At 42.5% G+C, this 25,156-nt stretch overlaps 1 pseudogene; it reads left to right on the top strand.

The window, feature by feature from the left end:
* The first annotated feature begins 329 nt into the window (after positions 1–329).
* Positions 330–24,750, top strand: LOC119843859 (annotated as a pseudogene).
* The last annotated feature ends 406 nt before the right edge of the window (positions 24,751–25,156 follow it).

The raw sequence follows: 25,156 nt of genomic DNA, 5'->3' as shown, positions 1-25,156 counted from the left end.
AGCAAATAATAATAATAATTAATAATTAATAATAACTTCATTGTATATGGCACCTCTCATTCTTGTACTGTAGCTTTTTAAAAGAAAAGGAATACTTGTGGCACCTTAGAGACTAACAAATTTATTTGAGCATAAGCTTTCGTGAGCTACAGCTCACTTCATCGGATGCATTTGGTGGTTTTTCCACCAAATGCATCCGATGAAGTGAGCTGTAGCTCATGAAAGCTTATGCTCAAATAAATTTGTTACTCTCTAAAGTGCCACAAGCACTCCTTTTCTTTTTGCGAATACAGACTAACACGGCTGCTACTCTGAAACCTGTAGCTTGTTAAAGTTTTCAAGGGAAATCTAATCCAGCCTAATACTAAGAATGGAGTGCCAGCCTCTGCGGAAAGGTCCTAGAAGCCCCAGCAAGGTAAGCAGAATTATCCTTATCAGTAAAGATGCCTGCGGGGCATGTAGTTTTGTAACTTTACCTACGATTTTCAAATGAAACTTTTTCCAGTTATTTTGTGCTGTACCTTTAAATCAGAATTTCTCAAAGGAAATAATTAGGCTTATAAGGAAATGGATTTGAGACTTTTCTCCCACCTAAAGGGAGGTTGTCATGGAACTTTTCTGGAACTTTTCCTTAGCCCCACCATGAAGTTAAATGGAGCAGCCTTTTGATTAGTGTCATGTTTCTAAATGGATATAATAATGTCACAAAATGTCATGGCTGGGCAGCTCACACAACAAGTACAGATATGGTTCCTACTTTGAAGAACATAGCTCTAAACTCAATATGACATAGCAAGTGAGAATTATAAACAGACAGAGATGGGCAGAAATGGGAAGGAAGGACAATAATCAGATCACACAGTTACTTAGTATGACGTGTGTGTACCTTAATGATTTTTTTACTTTTTTTTAAAGAATGGAGCCCTGCACTCACTTAACCTTGCCTCCAATACCAGATGTTCCCTGAGGGATCTTTTCAGAAAGAAAAATCAGAACTGAAATAGGAGTCTCAGTGCAGATTATAAGAAGGATTCAACCCAAAATGTAACAGTTTTAGTTCAAATTAAATAAGGCAAAGAATATGCTTCCATAACAATAAAATAATAATTCTTATCAGTTTGTCTGTAGAGTTCAAAGTACACAAAAGATTAAAATCCATGTCTTACAGATGGTAAACTGAGGCACAGGATGGTTTAAATGGCTTACTCAGGTCACACAAGAAGTCAGTACCAGAGTCGGGAATAGAACCTATGAGTTCTGGCTCCTATTTCCGTACCAGACCTGTTGAATTGCATTGTTCCTCAATGATGCTGCATTTGTGGATGGCTTGGTCTGCATAACTATTATAATTTGTTGTTTATTCAGCATCAACTATACAGTACTTAATTTCTTTGTGTCCATATACTGTAGGTCCAGAACAGTGACCGTATGGCTGTGGTAGGTTCTAACAGAAACCTTTTTGCCTTAGAGTGAATACAGCGTTCTTAGCATTGTAAAGACTTGTCGTGCTCATAAGAAGAATGTGGGGACATTTCTTAGAGTAGAAACCAGTAATGAGTTAATTCCATCAAGTGATTAATTATAAAAATAATAATTCTGTACAATTACAAGTAAGAAATCATGAGACAAGAGCAACAGTTAGTGGTCGTTGTCTGACTTGGCTGCAGCACTGTGCAAGTCACACGGAGGTGACACGTAACTGTTGAAAGTGGGGGGAGGGGCACAATTTAAAGGTTTGCCCACCCTCCTGAACAGCTCACCTCAGGGCCCTCATGGGCAGGCCCTTCCCCTCAGTCTTCTCTCCCTGAAAGCAGTAGTCCTTCCCTGCAGCACCCAGCTGTTGCTCCTGCCTCTCACCCAGCCTCCGAGATCACTTTTTTGGCTCAGCTCCGCCAGCTGCCATGTGGGCCCGGTGGCACCATGTGACCGAGCATGGGGCCAGCTCTGAGTCAACAGGAAACCTGGGAGCCCCTGGAGGCTGGGTGGTTTCCAGCCTGGCTTCCAAGGTCCCCCTGGCTGGGGCTCCAGTGCCTTAGCCACCCCATGGCCCTGGTTATATCCCCTTTGTGAGTCCTGAACAAACACCAGGGCAGGTGCCTGGCCCCATGGGTTGGCAGTGATCCCATGGTGGGCCCAACCCTGCAAGCCTTGGGCAAGTGCGGAATTTGCCCCACACACGTCCCCATTGTCGCTTGTGGCTCAGCGCCAGCATGAGCTCAGGCTGCAAAGGGGGAGGACAAAGGGGGAGCAGCTTGCGATTGCTGGCATCTCTGCTTTGAAATAAACTACTGTGCACTCATGTTTTTAATCCCCTCTCTGCAAAAAAAGAAATAAAAATATAAACCTTGGCAGCAATCTGGGGGGTGGCATGTGGCCCCGCGTGTCTACCCCCACACATCGCGTCTGGATATGGGCCATAGTGGGCAACCACCCTGTCTTCAGCACTCTTAGTTGCTATTAGTAATGACCTTTTTTCCAGCTGCGAAAAGAGAAGAGCAAGAGGCAACAGAACAATTCTGCATATGGTCAAAGGAAGGCACAGTTCTAAAACCACTGTTTCTCATTAACAATAAAAGTACAGAAACACCCTGCAAGGCCTGGTGAGAATCTGTTTGCACAGAACTGCCTCATGGTTCACAGTGACAGAACAGGTGCCTTATTTCTGCCTCTGCATTTCAGTGCAAGAGAAAATCCTCTGGACCATGGGTTGATCTTTCATGGCTCTATGCCCCCTTGTTGGTTTTTAGTATATATAGTTAATGTTAATCCGTTAATAGTTAAAAGCCATTCACCTCCATTAGATATGTTAGAACATATGTCGCTAGACATGCCTTTGTGAGAACCCAGGTGTTGTATCAGCTTAGGCAGTCACTAATAGTAAAACTATTTCCCCATGTTATTTCTCCCCCCCCCAACCCGCTACTGTTCCTCAGACGTTCTTGTTAACTGCTGGAAATGGCCCACCTTGATTATCACCACAAAAGGTTTTCCTCCTTCCCCCCCTTTCTGCTGGTAATAGTTCATCTTAAGTGAAAAGAAAAGGAGTACCCGTGGCACCTTAGAGACTAACAAATTTATTAGAGCATAAGCTTTCGTGAGCTACAGCTCACTTCATCGGATGAAGTGAGCTGTAGCTCACGAAAGCTTATGCTCTAATAAATTTGTTAGTCTCTAAGGTGCCACGGGTACTCCTTTTCTTTTTGCGAATACAGACTAACACGGCTGCTACTCTGAAACCATTCATCTTAAGTGATCACTCTCCTTACAGTGTGTATGATAAAACCCATTGTTTCATGTTTTCTGTGTGTGTATATAAATCTCCCCACTGTATTTTCCACTGAATGCATCTGATGAAGTGAGCTGTAGCTCACGAAAGCTCACGCTCAAATAAATTTGTTAGTCTCTAAGGTGCCACAAGTACTCCTTTTCTTTTTGTGAATACAGACTAACATGGCTGCTACTCTGAAACCTGTTTGGTGTTACTGAAAGACAGTATGTGTTACCATCTCTGCTCTAGTTTCACTGAAGCTGTTCCTGCATTGTCCTTAACATCACACAGAGATCAGAGTAGCAGCCGTGTTAGTCTGTATTCGCAAAAAGTAAATGACTACTTGTGGCACCTTAGAGACTAACAAATTTATTTGAGCAAGTGAGCTGTAGCTCATGAAAGCTTACGCTCAAATAAATTTATTAGTCTCTAAGGTGCCACAAGTACTCCTTTTCTTATCACGCAGAAAGAGGCTTTTGAGCCTCAGATAACTGTTCCCATCTACTGGAAACACTCCTTGCCAAGCCAAGGGGAAATGCATTTTCTACCACAGACTTACGTGAAATGTTGCTAGGTCTCAACCTAAATGCTCTGAGTCCAGACATAAATGATGAATTGATGTTCTGGATTTTTCTCCCTGGCTGGTTAGAGACTGAAATCACACTAATAGTCTAGGGTCCATCATGTCTCATGCCCTGGTTACTCTTTGTTTCTTTCTATAGCTGCCCAGCTGGACACTGTTTCTGGCTGTTTGTGCTGTCAGAATTGGAGGGACATTTCAATATGGATATAATGTTTCCATTATCAATGCACCCACTGTGGTAAGGCACCATCTTATTGTTCCCATTTTTGTGCATTTTGGGCCCTGTCCTGTTCCACTGATGTCAATGGCAAAATTCGCATTGACCTCAGTGGGAGCAGAAGACCTTTCATTTTTAGGATTCTGGATGACTCTCTGAGTTTCCTAGCCAGTTTCCAGTGAGTTTGTGTTTCAGATACATATAACATTGATTTGGTCCATGTCTGATCAATACAGCAGAGAGTGCCAACTGACAAGTTATCAGAGGGACATAATCCTCCTTTGAGGACTCAAGGGAAGGACCTAGATGATAACATAAATCTTTTCACCCTTTAACTTCTGTGGCTGGCTTAGCACAAAGTGTTACAGGCAGGCTCATGGCAGCTGATAGAAAAAGACATTTTTAGGGGGTCAAGAAATTTTGCGTTTCTTTATACCTGAAAATGTCCCTCAAAAGCTGTCATCCAACTTTTAGCTTCTGCACCTGCTCTTAGTGGTCTTGAGTATCCTGCATATTTACTGTAGAGGACCCAGAGAGAATTGGGGTAGAATGGCCCTGTGAAAAAGATGGTTGTGCATTTCTGCTAACAGCAAACTTATTTGCCAATTAAACTGTGCAGCTTTCATTTGTAATAACATTTAATGCTTTTAGTATGGTTAAAATATACTAACCATGAAAAGATAAGTTGTATGCTGGAAAGAGAGCAGGGGGTGAGAAAATAGTGCTGTTTGTCTGCTCTTTGGATTTTTTGCTGACCAGAAACTATGATGCACACTGATTCCAGAGACTCTGAAAGTGAAATCTGCAGGCATTTCACAGTGTTAGGTGCTGACTTCCCCTCTACCTGAGGGGTGCTTGACCCCCTCCCTCCACCCCAGACCCTGACCCCATCCTCCTCTTCCCGCCCTTGCTCCGTCCCCATTCCACCCTTTCCCCCAAGGCCACACCCGCACCCACCTCTTTCCACCCCGTCCCCCCGAGCACACCCCATCCACACTCTTCCCCCTCCTTCCCAGCGCCTCCTGCACGAAACAGAACAGCTGATCTACAGGAGGTAGGAGATGATAGAAGATAGGGGGAAAACTTGATCAGCAGGGCTGCCGGCAGGGGGGAGGTGCTGGCTACTGGGAGGTGGTAAGCACCCGCTAATTTTTTTCTGTGTGTGCTCCAGCCCTGGAGCACCCACAGAGTTGACGTCTATGATTTGGGGCATCTAGGATTTTTATTTGGACTGAAACATGGATAGTAATAGAACACTATAAGCCACTAAAAACAGGGACTTAGAATGAAATTTTCATTGGATTCACTCAGTGGGTGTGTAGGTTAACAGTTTACAAATAAATGAAAGGTGTATGTCCCAAGGAAGGAGGAAGAATACTTAGGGTGGCTTAAGACAGCATTACTATGAGTCCTGGGATCAAATTAAAAAAGAAAATTTAGGCTGATTATCAGGATCAATTTTCTAACAGTGAGATTATTGAGTTGTGGAAGAGTCATCCCTGGGAAGTGACTTTCAAAATTAAACAGGCTAAAAGACTAAAAAGAGAACAAGCCTGCATTGGCTTCTTGGGAGATGAACTGTATGTAACCTAATAGGTCTTTTCCACCTTAGCTACTGTCAAGGTTCCTTCCCCACTCTGAACACTAGGGTACAGATGTGGGGACCTGCATGAAAACCTCCTAGGCTTACTTTTACCAGCTTAGGTTAAAACTTCCCCAAGTTACAAACTATTTTACCCGTTGCCCTTGGACTTTCGCTGCCACCACCAAACGTCTAACACCGGTTACTGGGAAAGAGTTCGTTTGGAAACGTCTTTCCCCCCAAAATCCTCCCAAATCTTACTCCCCTTTTTCTGGGGAAGGTTTGATAAAAATCTTCACCAATTTGCATAGGTGACCACAAATCCAAACCCTTGGATCTTAAGAACAATGAAAAAAGTATTCAGTTTCTTAAAAGAAGAATTTTAATAGAAGAAAAAGTAAAAAGAATCACCTCTATAAAATCAGGATGGTAAATACCTTACAGGGTAATTAGATTCAAAACATAGAGAATCCCTCTAAGCAAAACCTTAAGTTACAAAAAGACACAACAACAGGAATATCCATTCCATTCAGCACAGCCATTTAAAGAAACATGCTTTATCCAGAAGACTCTTCCAGTTATTTAACTAGAAACAGAAATCAGTATTAGCTAATAAGGAATGGGAACTTCTACAGTATCCCTGGGACATGATCTCCAAGCTAGCCTCCAGTCACATGAACTTGGAAGAAGAGCCCTGAATTACAACCCACCAGTCCAGTTCTTCTGATCAAACCCTTCTTTGTCAATATCAAATCAGGTCCCTGTATATTTAAGCATATGTGCACTCCATGCAGCATAAAACACATACAGTCATAGAAAACGTAGACATTGTAGGCGTGCGTACACACACCCTGTATAGATATACAACCTGCACACTAGTATACACATGCTGCCAGGGTTGGCCCTAGGTGTCCTGATGGCCAGGGTGGAAAACACCCTCTTCCCCTCCCGCCCCCCACATCTCTGCCTGTCTGAGGGGGGAAAAAGGAGTAGAACAACAGGGATGTGGTGCCCAGGATGGCTGGCAAGCTTTTGTTGGGGTTGTGTTGGGTTTTTCAAAGCAGCAGCTGAGGCAGCAGGCACCAGAGCAAGGAACAGTGCCCCATGCTCTGAGGAACATGTCTTCTGTGAACATGACGGGGCCAAGACTGGTGGCTGACTGGGACCATGACCTAGAGTCCAGCTCTTACATTCTTCTGGAGGCGGGGGGGAAACTGCCAGCCTCTTAATAAATAAGAGTGGAACACAGGCTGCCACAATCCCTCCTGCCCCACAACAGCACATGGCCCAGGGCACATGGCCCAGCCCCACCCCACTGGCATCCCCACTCCATTCCCTCCCAGTCCACTGCAGTCCCAGAGCTGTGCTTTCTTCCCAGGCCCCAACCCCCAGGGGCACTTTGCACCACACTCCTGATGAGCTCACTTTGCACAGGGAGAGCTGGGGAATAGGGGCAGAACAGTGTGTGGAAGGGAATGCAGGAACTCTGATTTCCCAGTGTGGTCAACTCAAAGGAGAGGCTGCTGGTGGGAGCCAGACCCACTAAATGAGAGCAGCTGGAGATGGCTTGCAGATACCTCTCTCCCTGGGCTGGGCAGGGGCTGGAACCAGGCCCAGCCTGGAGGTTCTGCATTATCTACTCTCTTCTCTCCCATCCCCAGAGATTTGGTGCTCCCTGAATGTTGGTGCTGTTGTATTAACCAAAGGTGCTAACATAACCCAGTCACTGTCCAACACTAAACAGTGTTAAACAAGGTCCAGGAGTGGTATAGAGAGACCTCATTCTGCTTAGTATAATGGCAAACATACCATTAAAAATCCCTTTAACCTTTTATTAAAGATACAGAAAAAAAGGAAAAAGAGTCAAAAAACATTTGAAATGTAAAGTATTAAGTAAGGGTTTCATTTTAACAACATCCCTTGTCCCTTTCCATTTAGCTGAAAACAGTTTTAGAAGGAAAAAACCCTTGTCTAACAGTCTCTTAGATGGTATCAAAGACTGTAATACCTGTCCTTTGGGGAAAGAGAAGAGGTTAGTTAATACAGGCTGGAGCTGCTGCTAAAGTGTGATTCTCAGTGGGTGCTGGGATTCAGCTGGAGCTGGTAGCAGTGGCGATGTGATCTGGGTCCCTCTCTCTGGCCCAAGATGGTCAGGGCATCCCTCAAGATTAGTATGAAGGAGGTCTGCTGCCAAGAGATGGTGGGGGTGGCAGCTATGATGGGAAGCTCTATCCAGTAGCCTCCATCTGTTCTTCCTTATTTTCCCCACAAAGTCTCTTTCTTTAAGGACACAAAACAGACTGATGGGTGCAACAGCCCCTTCCCTTATCTATTTTACACCAATTAGGCCTAAAATCCAACATACCAGTTTTGGTTCATTAATTTTCAGTTCCATGTCTTCGGTTTTTGCCAAGCATGTTTTCAACGTAGTCCTTAAACCATATCAGTAGACCTTTCTGTTTAGACTAATTGAGTTTTTCTGTCTGCTTTTTGTACGTTTTCCCACCGTTTGTTATTATAGGTTATTTTGACATATTATGAACTTTTACATAGTTTTGTAGTTGAGCTCACAATTAGAGTAAATGTATAGCCCCAGTTGTCACAACCCTGACTAGGGTGGGCACGCTGATCACCTGTCCTTTGAGCCAGTCCTGCATGCTGCAAAGAATTCATACACTTTTCAGGTATTCCATAAACACCTTGCATGCAAATAAAGAAACATACTACATGTGCATGAGTGTGATCACATACACATACATTATTAGGCATGTCTGTTTTTAAATATAAAGTAGGCAGGTATCAGGTCTCCCAATTTCCAGTGAGTACTGTATTGTTGAAATGCAAAGCCTTTTCTTGGTACTATTATAAGGCATTTTTCTTATAACAGTATGTTTCTGTAACCTTTGTTATTTTTACTTTTAGAAAAGGAGATCTTCTGGTGAACAATTTCATCGCGATACTGACCTCCATTTTAATGGGGATCAGTTTTCCAGCAGGATTGTTTGCGTTATTAATGGTTGGCAGGTTTTTGATTGACATAAACACAGGTAAATGCATTTCTCTTCTTCTTGCCTTTAATAAATTATGGTGAATGGTATTAGAACATATAATTTTGATTATAATTATTAATGATAATCCTTTAGATACTGCTGTAAATTTATATGTTGCTTTACAGACTTGGAGACAGGGATGTTCCCCTACAATTGTAATGTAAATGCTACTAAATTAGAACAATATAGAATATCACTACTACAATCTTGTTTCTAGTCTTCTAGACTTTTTGCCCAGTAATCCCTTTTCTATCAAAATCCAGTGCCTAGCACAACCGTACTGCTATGGTATTGGCCTGGTTGTAATATGAACTCATTATACTAGTAATAATGGCAAAGAGAACTGTGTCAGATTGACAATATCCTGGACAAACCTTGTGGATTTAAGATAAGTTAAACCTTACTAAATTAAATCTAATTCAGTAAGGTTTAACTTAACACCTTTGGGGTCCACTGTATTAAAAATACATATTGTGGATGGAACTGTATGCAACTCATCTAGGTGGAGGGGGTGCCAATGTAATTCCTTTGGCCCCTTTGAAGCCAATTCCTGGAGAGGTTTGCACGTACTACTTCAAACTGGATTCTCCAGGGACCAACAAAGAAAGAAAGGGTTATTGGATAAATATCCTGGTTTTAAACAGGCTCAGGGCTTTCTTCCTGATCTAGCAAATGGATATGACTCCTGGCCCACGGAGGGCCCCAATACTTATAGAAGAGTTGGAAGGACTGGTCTACTGAGACCCTGTAAAATTCAGTGCTTGTTTTGAACAGAAGTTGTGATGAACCTGGAATCACAAGGAAACCCCTTGGCTAGGGTGTTGAAGAACTTCTCCTGCCAGAGCCCATGTTAGGGTTGGGGTGATCTCTAGTAAGCTTATTAGCATGCATGTAGGTTCGTTTTTGGTTTTTAATATGTTTTCTCTGTAGTCCTCTTACCTTAAGAATAAAAGAGGCTTGCATATCGAAGAGCGGTGTGATAACTATAACTGGGCAGTCACACTATTCTCCATCTCTGAAGAGAAAGCAAGCAGGCCTGCTGGAGCAGTCTGTCTTTGCTGGGAATAACACAGTGTAGGCAAGGAACTGGTCAGCCTGGAGACATCCCAGTTAGAAAAGAGAGAGACTATGTCTCCACCCAAGAGAGGTGGCAGCCAGGTGAGCCAGTAGCCAAAGAGTGGGTGCCATTGCTGAAACACAGAGGGGAAATATGGGTGCAATTGCCCTGGACTGTGACAAGAAACACTTCTGTTCTGACATACAGAGAGTGATGATTTAAACAATAGTATTGGCAGTGGGATCCCTAGCTCAAAAAAAAAAAAAAATCAGCAACAGATTGTGAGGAGAAAGGGAAGATGAAAGGGTAGCTGAGAAAGGAATAGAACAGGCTGGGTAGATTCTCGCGGCAGTAGCATAGAGGCAGAAGAACAAGGAGAGTTAAAACTCAGACAAGATCAGGGCAAGGCACCTGTGTCAGGAAATAGTGTGAGAGTTAAGGGGCTAATCTACACTACTGTGCATCATCAGTGCAGCTGCACCGATGCAGCTGTGCCTCTGTAGCACGTCTGGTGAAGACATGCTATGCTGACGGGAGAGCGCTCTCCCGTTGGCATAATTACTCCACCTCAAGGAGAGGCGGAAGCTATGTGGATGGGAGAGCGTTTCCTGCCAACATAGTGCGGTGTGGACAGCGCTTTAAATTGATGTCAGTTACAGAGCTTAGGGTGTGTGTGTGTCATTTTCACACCCCTGAGCGATGTAACTTACATCAACCTAAGATGTAGTATGCATCCGATGAAGTGAGCTGTAGCTCACAAAAGCTTATGCTCAAATAAATTGGTTAGTCTCTAAGATGCCACAAGTCCTCCTTTTCTTTTTGCGAATACAGACTAACACGGCTGCTACTCTGAAACCTAAGTTGTAGTGTAGACAAGCCCAAGGTGAGGTGATATCCAATAAAGGATTCACCCACTTTGTCTCTCTCATATCCTGGAACCTACACAGCTACAACAACACTACAAACAGGAAATAGTGTGACAGGCAAAATACCTCATATGTTGCAGCCTCCTGTGGAAAAGTCATGTCACGGTAGCACAATGCACCAGAAGTCATCCTAGGGATCATGGGACACTCCCGCTAATGTGTGTTCCATGACTCACTGTCTTGGCAGCAAAGAATTTGGTCCCACATATTCAACAGTAAAATAGATCAGAATGCTTTAAGACAGGTTTCAGAGTAGCAGCCGTGTTAGTCTGTATTCGCAAAAAGAAAAGGAGTACTTGTGGCACCTTAGAGGCTAACAAATTTATTAGAGCATAAGCTTTCGGATACATCTGATGAAGTGAGCTGTAGCTCATGAAAGCTTATGCTCTAATAAATTTGTTAGTCTCTAAGAATATCTGAGGAACAGTGGGGGGTGGGGGGGGAGAAATACCATGGGGAAATAGTTTTACTTTGTGTAATGACTCATCCATTCCCAGTCTCTATTCAAGCCTAAGTTAATTGTATCCAGTTTGCAAATTAATTCCAATTCAGCAGTCTCTCGTTGGAGTCTGTTTTTGAAGCTTTTTTGTTGAAGGATAGCCACTCTTAGGTCTGTGATCGAGTGACCAGAGAGATTGAAGTGTTCTCCAACTGGTTTTTGAATGTTATAATTCTTGACGTCTGATTTGTGTCCATTCATTCTTTTACGTAGAGACTGTCCAGTTTGACCAATGTACATGGCAGAGGGGCATTGCTGGCACATGATGGCATATATCACATTGATAGATGCGCAGGTGAACGAGCCTCTGATAGTGTGGCTGATGTGATTAGGCCCTATGATGGTGTCCTCTGAATAGATATGTGGACACAGTTGGCAACGGGCTTTGTTGCAAGGATAGGTTCCTGGGTTGGTGGTTCTGTTGTGTGGTTGCTGGTGAGTATTTGCTTCAGACTGGGGGGCTGTCTGTAAGCAAGGACTGGCCTGTCTCCCAAGATCTGTGAGAGTGATGGGTTGTCCTTCAGGATAGGTTGTAGATCCTTGATGATGCGTTGGAGAGGTTTTAGTTGAGGGCTGAAGGTGATGGCTAGTGGCGTTCTGTTATTTTCTTTGTTGGGCCTGTCCTGTAGTAGGTGACTTCTGGGTACTCTTCTGGCTCTGTCAATCTGTTTCTTCACTTCAGCAGGTGGGTATTGTAGTTGTAGGAATGCATGATAGAGATCTTGTAGGTGTTTGTCTCTGTCTGAGGGGTTGGAGCAAATGCGGTTATATCGTAGAGCTTGGCTGTAGACAATGGATCCTGTGGTATGATCTGGATGAAAGCTGGAGGCATGTAGGTAGGAATAGCGGTCAGTAGGTTTACGATATAGGGTGGTGTTTATGTGACTATCGCTTATTAGCATCGTAGTGTCCAGGAAGTGGATCTCTTGTGTGGACTGGTCCAGGCTGAGGTTGATGGTGGGATGGAAATTGTTGAAATCATGGTGGAATTCCTCAAGGGCTTCTTTTCCATGGGTCCAGATGATGAAGATGTCATCAATGTAGCGCAAATAGGGTAGGGGCATTAGGAGACGAGAGCTGAGAATGGATGAGTCATTACACAAAGTAAAACTATTTCCCCATGTTATTTCTCCCCCCCACCCCACCCCACCCCCCACTGTTCCTCTGATATTCTTGTTAACTGCTGGAAATAGCCTACCTTGCTTGTCACCATGACAGGTTTTCCTCCTTCCCCCCCCCCCCCACTGCTGGTGATGGCTTATCTTAAGTGATCACTCTCCTTACAGTGTGTATGATAAACCCATTGTTTCATGTTCTCTGTGTGTGTATATCAATCTCCCCTCTGTTTTTTCCACCAAATGCATCCGATGAAGTGAGCTGTAGCTCATGAAAGCTTATGCTCTAATAAATTTGTTAGTCTCTAAGGTGCCACAAGTACTCCTTTTCTTTTTGAGAATGCTTTAAGTGATTCACAGGCCCTTTGAAGTTTTAGGGATGACTAAAACAGGCAATTACAAAGTGTCAAGAAGCCAGCACAAGCTAATGTTTTGCTAAGGGGGTGTCAAAGCTGAACACATTCCCCTGATACTCACTGTCCAAGTAGAACATGATAATAGGACAAGTGCCTTGGACACAGGTCCATACAGAATGTCATTTACCAAGTCAAAAGCTAATAAGGTTTAATTTATAACAGGAAAATGTTTCCTCTTCTATGTATAGGTATTGGCATCTGTGTGCAACCACTCTCAATAGGGGAGGTTGCCCCAAAACATCTCCGAGGTGCTATGGCCATGGGCAGTTCCATATTTTTGACTGGAGGAATTCTGACAGGACAAATAATTGGTCTAAGGTTACAAATATAGTCCTTTAGTGCCTTGAAATGACCAACTACTAAAAGGTAACCAAACTCAGCAGTCACCTGCATTAGTCACCCAGCTTCTTCCAGTGGCTGTCTCTGTAGGGGGAAAGGGGTAAAATCCCTCCCATATTCACATTGATCAGCTAACTACTAGGTGACTTACATCATGTACCCATCCAGCTGTAGTGTATCCATGTGGAATCATTCTCTCTTTACCTGAGTCAGCCATAGCAACAGCTGTAAATTAGATACATTTATATGCTGAGATGATATTTCTACAAATGTCTAGCTGGAGCTTTAGCACAAAACAATACAAGTGAGCTGAAACATGCAATTTAAAAGGGTGGGACTGAGAGTAAAGGAATATTTGTTTATATGACATCCTAATAGAACAGCAGGACCTGCACGTTAGAACATAAGAGCGGCCATACTGGGTCAGACCAAAGGTCCATCTAGCCCGGTATCCTGTCTTCCTACAGTGGCCAATGCCAGATGCCCCAAAGGGAATGAACAGAACAAGTGATCATCAAGTGATCTATCTCGTCACCCATTCCCAACTTCTGGCAAACAGAGCGTAGGGACACAGAACCTGATCTGAGGATAATAAAATTACAAATTTCTTTCATTAAGTTTACCAAAGGCTTCTAGCGGTCATATCAGCCTCTGCTGGCTCCAGTACTCTGCATAATAGCACAATGTCTGCTGCTTCTCCCTTCTAGTACCCAGAACCTTCTGAAGTCTCCTTTCCTTTACCTTATCCCCAATTCTTGACCTCTTTTTCCCTCACTGACCACTGTAGGTATGAAGTGTCATCAGTGCTTTCCTATACCAATACTACACAGTTAAAAGGATGACAAGGGTAAGGTGGCCACTTTTAAGAATTTGTCCTTCTAGCTTAGTCTGTTAACATTTTTAAAGCAGCTATCAATATTTTAAATCCCATTGCATTTTTAACAAGTTTTCATTGCCCAAAATACATCATGATGCAGGTCCCAGACATAAGCTGAATGAATTCCTCATGTTTTTACTTGTTTTACATTTAATTTCACATTATTGGAAGGTCCTGGCTTGGCAGGTCCTGGAGGCTGAGGTCCTTAGAAACAGTGCAACATTGACAACAGCAGGGCAAATTTCCCGTTGATGTGTCCCAATGCTTAGTGGGTAGTACCTAGTTTAGGGGTGAAGAGGTAGTTAATTCTCCCTATGCCATTAATTCTCTTGCCTCTTCGTTGACGCTGACAAGAAATAGGTGACTTTTGAAACAGGGAGACCTTTCACCTAGGAACTAGACTATTTTTGATAGGATCAATATCTCATTTCTAGCAGAGCACTGAAAGGCCACCAGCTGATACTTTTATTTTTGTTTTTCGCTCAGGGAATTACTTGGTGGAGAAAAGTATTGGCCTTTCTTGCTCTCCAGCAGCTGTTTCCCAGCATTAGCCCAACTATTCTTTCTCCCATGGTTTCCTGAAAGTCCCAGGTATCTTCTTATTGACAGAGGGGATGAGATGAAATGCACCAAGGGTAAGTTACAGCACTTATTCTCTCCTCCTGTCCCTCCGAAACCACAAGATTAACATAGATCGCGCCTCTCTCTTCTCTTCATCTCCCCTGCACAAGTCCCATCTCCCTTCCCTCTCTCAAGAGAATCCTAAAACCCTATAGCTCATGTTCCTTTCACAGCAGACTCACAGCCCTGATGCTGCTGGCTCACCTGACCTAATCTACCTGCTCACATCCCCCTGGCTATAGTCATTTCCCTCTGAGCTCCATGCTAGTTTCTTTGGGCCTATATCCTGACCACTGTCCCTTGCAGGAGGGGTTGGGCACTGCCTGGGTGAGCGGTTCAGCATTGCCGTGGCAAGGATTTAGGAACTGGCAGGAAGGAGAGGCAGGAGGTGTCTGTCGTACAGGCCATCAAAAGAAATGGGTTCATGGCAGGACCGGTGTTGCCAACTCTTCCAGGTGGGAATTGGCTGGAGCCTGTCTGTGAGGATCTGAGAAGCAATCCTTTGCATTTCAGCTGGCCTGGGGGAAAACCTGTTTGATTGTCTGTCTGTCTTCCCCGCCTGCCTGCCTCCTGGGGAGGAGCAGCCAATCAGAGCTGCTCCAGAAAGCAGGCAGAGTTCTCCCCTCGCCTCAGGAGCCCAGAAGACATTTTGGGATAGGGGATGGAGCAACTTATGCCATTACCACTTGAGGGGAGGGAGGAGCAGAAAGAGCTAAGCAGTTCACAACAGCTCCGCTTTCTCCTCCTCTCTCTCCCACTGTGAATAATGTGGGTCACTCTGCTCCCTATTCCTCTCCTTCCCCTCCTGGAAAGAGGGCAAAGGACCTTTTGAGCTGCCCCATTAGGCCTGGATAGAGGGAGAAAAGGACCATACCCCAGCTGCCAATCCCTCTCCTGAAAGACGGGAGTGAAGAACTCCAAGAGCTGCAGGAGGAGAAGAGGTGGGAGGTTGAATAATTGCAGGCTGGGGTAAGGGGGTAGATGTATAGATAACAGAATTAATTAATTTGAATGTTCGGGTTTAGGAAGAATTTGGATCTCTGCGCCATCAGGCTGCCAGTGAGAGCTCTTACAGCAGGTGACAAAATCACCTTATTCAATTATTTGGAGAGTTGGCAAACCCACATAATGGGGGTGAGCATGGGGAATTAGAAATTCAAAAGACAGACCACAACCCACAACATATACTTTAAAGTCTTATGATTTTGGGCTAGTCTAATGGTTTTTAAACTTTTGGGGTTGGTAGTACTTCAAGAACACTCAGGATTTACTGCAAGCATGATTGCCAATATGGCCTGTTACTTCCTATTCAGCCAACTGTGGATCATTATAAACTTTATGAAATGGTCATTCCACAAACCAAAAAAACCATGGGGGGGGGGGCTTGTCTATTGCTATAAGAGTTAATAGGGGGGAAATTAATTCTTGAGAGCTGATTGCTTCTTTTGGCCATCCCAAGAAAAAAAAGGCATGTGATAGTGGACTGAAGCAAAGCTTCCAGTTTTAAACTGTTTGGATGTTTATCATCTGGAGCATGTGGTGCTCCTGGCCCAGCTATGGACTGGTCACAGAGCTTTCTTCTGAGCAAGATATACACTAGATGTATTCATTATAACATCCTTTAATGCTTTGCCAGGTATGGCTGAGGTTAGCTTAAATAAGATATTTTACACACAGTGTCACCTAGTGGCCGAACGGTATGATCCATTTTGGCATTCCATTACACCTCCAGTCTTGGTTACCTTTTAAATACCATTTTTTCTGTTGACATCTCATGTGTGAGAGAAATATGGGGTCTCAGAATTATTAGCCATAGCTCTTTTCAAGTAGGAAGTACCCTATTCTCCTTAAAAAGAACAGGAGTACGTGTGCACCTTAGAGACTAACAAATTTATTTGAGCATAAGCTTTCGTGGGCTACAGCCCACTTCATCAGATGCATAGAATGAAACATATAGTAAGAAGATTATACACACACACACACACACAGAGAACATGAAAAGGTAGAATAAGAGGCTAAGTAAGATGAGCTATTATCAGCAGGAGAAAAAAAACTTTTGTAGTGATAATCAAGATGGCCCATTTAGACAGTTGACAAGAAGGTGTGAGGATACTTAACATGGGGAAATAGATTCAATATGTGTAATGACCCAGCCACTCCCCGTCTCTCTTCAAACCCAAGTTAATGGTATTTAGTTTGCATATTAATTCAAGCTCAGCAGTTTCTCGTTGGAGTCTGTTTTTGAAGTTTTTCTGTTGCAAAATTGCCACCGTTAAATCTGTTACTGAGTGGCCAGAGAGGCTGAAGTGTTCTCCTACCGGTTTTTGAATGTTATGATTCCTGACGTCAGATTTGTGTCCATTTATTCTTTTGCGTAGAGACTGTCCACTTTGGCCAATGTACATAGCAGAGGGGCATTGCTGGCACATGATGGCATATATCACATTGGTAGATGTGCAGGTGAACAAGCCCCTGATGGAGTGGCTAATCTAATTAGGTCCTATGATGGTGTCACTTGAATAAATATGTGGACAGAGTTGGCATTGGGCTTTGAAACTGCTGAGCTTGAATTAATATGCAAACTAGATACCATTAACTTGGGTTTGAATAGAGACTGGGAGTCATAACACATATTGAATCTATTTCCCCATGTTAAGTATCCTCACACCTTCTTGTCAACTGTCTAAATGGACATCTTGATTATCACCACGAAAGTTTTTTTTCTCCTGCTAATAATAGCACCTTTTCATGTTCTCTGTATATATGTGTATCTACCTACCTACCTACCTACCTATCATGATAAAGTTCCTGCTTTACCTTGGTGGGTCTTGCACTTATTGGCAGATTTGCTTGCCTTGGAGCTTCACGGCAGCCCTCAGCTTGGCTGTTTTTCTGAACACACAGTCCAGATCCACTCCTCCTGTGTCCGATCAGGAGTTGGAAAGATCTGGGGGGAACCCAGGCCCGCCCTCTACTCTGGGTTCCAGCCCAGGGCCCTGTGGAATGCAGCTGTCTAGAGTGCCTCCTGGAACAGCTGTGTGACAGCTATAACTCCCTGGGCTACTTCCCCATGGCCTCCTCCCAACACCTTCTTTATCCTCACCATAGGACCTTCCTCCTGGTGTCTGATAATGCTTATACTCCTCAGTCATCCAACAGTCCATGTTCTCACTCTCAGCTCCTTGTGCCTCTTGCTCCCAGCTCCTCACACACACAAACACACCACAAACTGAAGTGAGCTTTTTAACACTTAAGTGCCCTGATTAGCCTTCCTTAATTGATTCTAGCTGCTTCTTGATTGGCTGCAGGTGTTCTAATCAGCCTGTCTGTCTTAATTGTCTCCAAAAGGTTCCTGATTGTTCTGGAACCTTCCCTGTTACCTTACCCAGGGAAAAGGGACCTACTTAGCCTGGGGCTAATATATCTGCCTTCTATTACTCTCCTATAGCCATCTGGCCCAACTCTTCCACCATGATTTCAACAATTTCCATCCCACCATCAACCTCAGCCTGGACCAGTCCACACAAGAGATCCACTTCCTGGACACTACGGTGCTAATAAGCGATGGTCACATAAACACCACCCTATATCGGAAACCTACTGACCGCTATTCCTACCTACATGCCTCTAGCTTTCATCCAGATCATACCACTCGATCCATTGTCTACAGCCAAGCGCTACGATATAACCGCATTTGCTCCAACCCCTCAGACAGAGACAAACACCTACAAGATCTCTATCATGCATTCCTACAACTACAGTACCCACCTGCTGAAGTGAAGAAACAGATTGACAGAGCCAGAAGAGTACCCAGAAGTCACCTACTACAGGACAGGCCCAACAAAGAAAACAACAGAACGCCACTAGCCATCACCTTCAGCCCCCAACTAAAACCCCTCCAACGCATCATCAAGGATCTACAACCTATCCTGAAGGACGAGCCATCGCTCTCTCAGATCTTGGGAGACAGACCAGTCCTTGCTTACAGACAGCCCCCCAATCTGAAGCAAATACTCACCAGCAACCACACACCACACAACAGAACCACTAACCCAGGAACCTATCCTTGCAACAAAGCCCGTTGCCAACTCTGTCCACATATCTATTCAGGGGATACCATCATAGGGCCTAATCACATCAGCCACACTATCAAAGGCTCGTTCACCTGCGCATCTACCAATGTGATATATGCCATCATGTGCCAGCAATGCCCCTCTGCCATGTACATTGGCCAAACTGGACAGTCTCTACGTAAAAGAATGAATGGACACAAATCAGACGTCAAGAATTATAACATTCAAAAACCAGTTGGAGAACACTTCAATCTCTCTGGTCACTCGATCACAGACCTAAGAGTGGCTATACTTCAACAAAAAAGCTTCAAAAACAAACTCCAACGAGAGACTGCTGAAATGGAATTAATTTGCAAACTGGATACAATTAACTTAGGCTTGAATAGAGACTGGGAATGGATGAGTCATTACACAAAGTAAAACTACTTCCCCATGGTATTTCTCCCTCCCACCCCACCCCCCACTGTTCCTCTGATATTCTTGTTAACTGCTGGAATTAGCCTACCTGCTTGTCACCATGAAAGGTTTTCCTCCTTTCCCCCCCCGCTGTTGGTGATGGCTTATCTTAAGTGATCACTCTCCTTACAGTGTGTATGATAAACCCATTGTTTCATGTTCTCTGTGTGTGTGTATATAAATCTCTCCTCTGTTTTTTCCACCAAATGCATCCGATGAAGTGAGCTGTAGCTCACGAAAGCTTATGCTCTAATAAATTTGTTAGTCTTTAAGGTGCCACAAGTACTCCTTTTCTTTTTGCGAATACAGACTAACACGGCTGCTACTCTGAAACCTATATTATATATATCTTCTTACTATATGTTCCATTCTATGCATCCGATGAAGTAGGCTGTAGCCCACGAAAACTTATGCTCAAATAAATGTTAGTCTCTAAGGTGCCACAAGTACTCCTGTTCTTTTTGCGGATACAGACTAACACGGCTGCTACTCTGAAACCTATTCTCCTTGTTGTTCAAATTCCAAAAAGTGATGAAGGAGTCCTAATGCAACAGGTGCCAAGTGTCCCACAAATGTGCAGGTGAAGTCCACGCATCATAATACAAACTTGACACAAAAACAACAAGGAGACTGGTGGCACCTTAAAGACTAACAAATTTATTTGGGCATAAGCTTTCATGGTTAAAAAACCCACTTCTTTAGATGCAAGGAGTGAAAATTACAGCTACAGGCATAAATATATATTGGCACATGAAGAGAAGGGAGTAACCTTACAAGTGGAAAACCAATGTTGAAGGCAAAACGCAAATGCTGCTCGTTGAGGGTGGAAGTTTTTTTGTCGCCAGGAGAGCCGACAAACAGTGGCTACACTGCATGACTTTTAGTGGCACAGCTGTAGTGATACAGCCATGTTGCTAAAAGCTGTGTAGTGTAGACATAGGCTGATCTGGATCTGGATCTTCAGTTTTAAATGATAAAAGAAAAGCAAGGAACAAAGGATTACATTCCATTAGCCTTTTGTTCCTGTTCTGGGATCAAATGAAGACCTTTGGATTTGAGAATATGCTCTGTGGAGAAAGTCTGGGATATACACTTGAACATACTTAAAACTGCCTTCACTAAACAAAGACACTCCACCAAAGAAGTGGATCACATTATGGAACAGGCCACTTAAATATCCCGAGAGAACTGCTTCAATAGAGAAATAAAACCCCCTCTGACCACACACCCCAGTAGTCACCTACCATCTCTCGCTGGAACCCATACAGGGAATTGTCAAACAACTACGACCCATACTTGATGGGGACCTCATCATGAAAGAAGCCTTTCCTGAACCCCCATTTCTGGCCTTCAAACAAGCCCCCAACCTCTCTAGCTCAACATCAGAAGCAATCTTCCCACAGACCAGACACACTAACTCAAAGCATCACCAGACTTTGCCAGAACAACAGATGCAAAATGTGCAGACATACCTCCACTGCTGCCATGATCAACACTGCATACAACACACCTTTCAAGATCCATGGATCCTACACATGCCTATCACAACCTCCTCCCTCCAGTGCACTAAATCCTCAATAACAACTGCGTAGGTGAAACCAGACAAGCACTACGTTCTCAAAAGAGCTCACACAGGAAAATTTCTCTGTCTCTACTTTAGTCCATTAAACATATTTCATTGGCACAACATAACAATTGACTTAACAAAATACGTGATGTACTCGGTACTTCAAAATTGCCACCTTTAAATCTGTTACTGAGTGGCCAGAGAGGCTGAAGTGTTCTCCTACCGGTTTTTAAATGTTATGATTCCTGATGTCAGATTTGTGTCCATTTATTCTTTTGCATAGAGACTGTCCAGTTTGGCCAATGTACATGTACATGAAAGCTTATGCTCTAATAAATTTGTTAGTCTCTAAGGTGCCACAAGTACTCCTGTTCTTTTTGCAGATACAGACTAACACAGCTGCTACTCTGAAACCTAGTAATAATACAGAATTTTACTTTAATTTGACAGACAAAGGAAAGTTTTGCATCTACTAATTATAAATATTACTAACAATGGGGACTCGAGCACTACTAAGTATTTGTGAAATTGATTGACTAGTATATTTTATTGCTTTAAAGGCAATAACAAGAAGAAATTGGCTATTACTAGCAATTAATGGCGGATAGTGACTGAATGGAAGTTGATCAGTTTACAACAAAATATGGCAAGCTGTGGGATTTGAAACATTTTCATTTATACACTGTAGTATACTAAGAAGCAGAGATTAATTTAAATCCACATGACTTTCTCATTCTTCGAAGACACTTGTTTGATTTATTGAAAACTAATTATTATCTGAGTCAGTAACCAATTTTGTGTTATTTATTCAGAAAGTCATTTATGGGTTCAAAGGCTAAATACTTGACTTTAAGCCAAATGTTAAGACATGATGACTGAAATCTGAACTAAATACTTTTCATGCTCTTTTTTCAGGAGCTGTACTCCTGGGTGCCTTATTTGAGCATGGCATCTATATTTGCTTTCATCCTGAGCTTTAGGTTAGGTCCAGGTATTGCACATTCGTGAACTTTTGTTTATAAAATTGCCTAAAATGTATCTCTAAAATAGTGCCACTATTGTCTGTAGTGTAAGCAAGACAGCTAATACTTCCCATAGGGATGCTGATGCTCTGGCTAAGACAACCCAAATGCACAGAATGGCATAGGATGATATGACCAATACAGTGCATTCCTTCACTGTATGCTCTCTTCAGGGCCATGAAGTGGCCTTCATTCTGGTATCTCTGATGCACCCAAACCACATAGGAAGCAAGTATGCAGTACTGTGGAAAGGGATCTGAAAGTCATAGAGGATCACAAGCTACATATGAGTCAACAGTGTAACACTTGAAAAAACAAAAACTAAAAAGAAAATATCATTCTGGGATATAGTAGCAGGCATGCTGTAAGCAAGACACGAGAAGTAATTCTTATGCTCTATTCCACACTGAATAGGCCTCAACTGGAATAGTGTATCCAGTTCTGAATGCCACATTTCAAGAAAGACGTGGCTAAATTGGAGAAAGTCCAGAGAAGAGCAACAAAAATGATTGAAGGTCTAGAAAACATGACCTATGAGGGAAGATTAAAAAATTGGATTTGTTTAGTCTGGTGAAGAAAAGACTGAGGGGGACATGATAACAGTTTTCAAGTACATAAAAAGTTATTACAAAGAGAAGGAAGAAAATTTGTTTTTGTTAACCTCTGAGGCGAGGACAAGAAGCAATGGGCTTAAATTGCAGCAAGGAAGGTTTAAGGTTGGATATTAGGAAAAAATTCCTAACTGTCAGGGTAGGTAAGCACTGGAATAAATGGCCTAGGGAGGTTGTAGAATCTACATCACTGGAGATTTTTAAGAACACGTTAGACAAACACCTGTCAGGGATGGTCTAGATAATACTTAGTCCTGCCTTGAGTGCAGAGGTCTGGACTAGATGACCTCTCGAAGTCCCCTCCGGTCTTACCATTCTATGAGGCTTGTTGTCCTTGTACTTTTAATGGGCTCTTACTCACGCTAAGTTATACCTTACTCCCTGAGCAGTTCCAATGAAATCAATAAGACTACTTCTGTAAAAGGGTACACCTTACTCTGAATAGGGGTTATCAGAATCTGGACCCAAAAGTGTCCAAAAAGAAAATAAAAAAAAAATATTTGGTTAACAAAAGGAATTTATATATAGATCTATCTTTTACATCCAGGTCAGCTAATGGCATATTCAAAAGCCACTATTTTCTTTTTTTTGCTTGAAACTTTCCCTGAAAATGCACACTTACCCAAAGAACCTATTCTGTTTCTGAAATTGATCCCCAGGTGGTATAACGAATATATTGACTGCTGAATTATTTACCCAGTCTTCACGTCCTGCTGCTTACACGATAGGAGGATCTGTTAGTTGGCTGAGTTTTTTCACAATAGGAATGCTCTTTCCCTTTATAATGGTACGTATCCATTACATATACTATCTTCTCTCAGTTGCCTCATGTTCACTTGACTTCTTGCAGAGAAATTTTCCTAGACACAGAAATTGCTCTTCTTTATACAATAAAGAACTTAGTGCTTAGATTAAGATAAGTGAAAACTTTCCTTCAACAAAGGTATTATTAGATTCAGTCACTCTTAGTAGGCAAGTTTATTTTAGATATCTACAAATAATACAAAAACACACAACAGAAGACAATAAAATAAAGTCAGACTGCATACGGAGGACTAATCTCCAGGTTAGGTTTATGATGAGAAAAAATTGCAGAAGTAGTATAAAGAATTCTCACCAAGTTCAGAGATTCATAGGTCACATCTGCTATCAGCATCTCTTGCTATTGCTTAGCTTGTTAGATCAGGTTTCAGAGTAGCAGCCGTGTTAGTCTGTATTCGCAAAAAGAAAAGGAGTACTTGTGGCACCTTAGAGATTAACAAATTTATTTGAGCATAAGCTTTCGTGAGCTACAGCTCACTTCATCGGATGCATGCCTTTTTCAAAATATCCTGTAGCTCAGTAGTTAGCGCACTCTCCTGAAATGTAGAAAACTCCTGTTCAAATCCTCTCTTCCCCCATCCAGGGGAGGGTAAGTTGAATCTAAGATCTCCCCCGTCCCAGCTAAGTTCTCTAACCAGTGCGCTAAATGTTAAAACATGGGCACCACTTCCTACTCCTCATTTTGTGTGGAGCAAGGCAGGCACCCAATTCATTCCCTATGTAACTATGTAGGCTCTTAAGAGGGGTTCCTGTTGTGGACTGCTAGTAGAGCTAAGCACCTCCCTGCAGATTTGAAGTGTTCTAAAATAAAAAACCAGCAATTCTACTATTGATCATTTCAGCTAACGATACCACAAAGAGATAAGGAACAGATGGAGCTTCAGTTTACCCTTTTACTTAAAACCTAGATTTGGCACTGTTAGTGACTGACAACAGAATCTGAGTTAGTATTTTCTAAAATTAACTAAGTATTATTTACTATGATTTTTTTATTAATCTCCAACATCCTATATTTTGTTTTTAGAATGGAATGAAGTAGTATTGCTTTGTGGTGTTTTTATTGGAAAGCTTATTGGTTGCCAGTTTCATCTTTTTTGTCATTCCTGAGAAAAAAAACAATTCTTTTCTGGAAATCAAACAAGAATTTCAACACCTTAATTTCAGAGGAAGAATCAAAGAGAAGGAAGCAGAACTATAACGTGAAAGAAGACAGCTCTGCAATGAATTTTAGAGTGCACTTTACATCTCACAGGTGTAAGGCAGTCACATTAATGGGAATTATACACATATGATGCCATGTAGTATATAAAAATAATGTTAAGGACTGTATTCAAAGGTAGCTTGTTATATCATTAGGTGAAACTTATTTAAAAGGTAAACTAATCTTGCTGGAATGTCAAAATACTGTATTTTATGTACACAGAGTACTGCCTACAAAAAAGACTCAATTCAATAAAAATGTTGAGACATTTGGCTAATGTACACATGCAGAAACAGTGCTGATGACCTGGTCTCATGGAGTACAGACTTCATTGGGGATTGCTCCAAACATTCAATGGAATCCATGGCATGCCTCATACTCTAACCATATAAGGTGTCAATATGAAGAATTTAGGAGACAGCGATGGAAGCATCACTTTTTGAAATAAAATGTAGCTATTACTTTATTGACAGGTTTCAGAGTAGCAGCCGTGTTAGTCTATATTCGCGAAAAGAAAAGGAGTACGTGTGGCACCTTAGAGACTAACAAATTTATTTGAGCATAAGCTTTCATGAGCTACACGAAAGCTTATGCTCAAATAAATTTGTTAGTCTCTAAGGTGCCACAAGTACTCCTTTTCTTATTACTTTAATTTGATATTAGAATGCTGAACATTTAAGAATGGCCCCATTGAATGCAAACCTACTGCTAAGTGAAATATCCTAGTTCAGCGGTTCTCAAACTTCATTACAGTATGACCCCCTTCTGAGAACAAAAATTACTACATGACTCCAGGAGGGGGGACTGAAGACTGAACCTGTCCAAGCCCCACTGTCCCGGGGGATGGGAAGGGG

Source organism: Dermochelys coriacea, chromosome 15 (genome assembly GCF_009764565.3).
Source record: "Dermochelys coriacea isolate rDerCor1 chromosome 15, rDerCor1.pri.v4, whole genome shotgun sequence".
NCBI lineage: Eukaryota > Metazoa > Chordata > Testudines > Dermochelyidae > Dermochelys > Dermochelys coriacea.
This window is presented reverse-complemented; position numbering and strand designations above follow the sequence as displayed.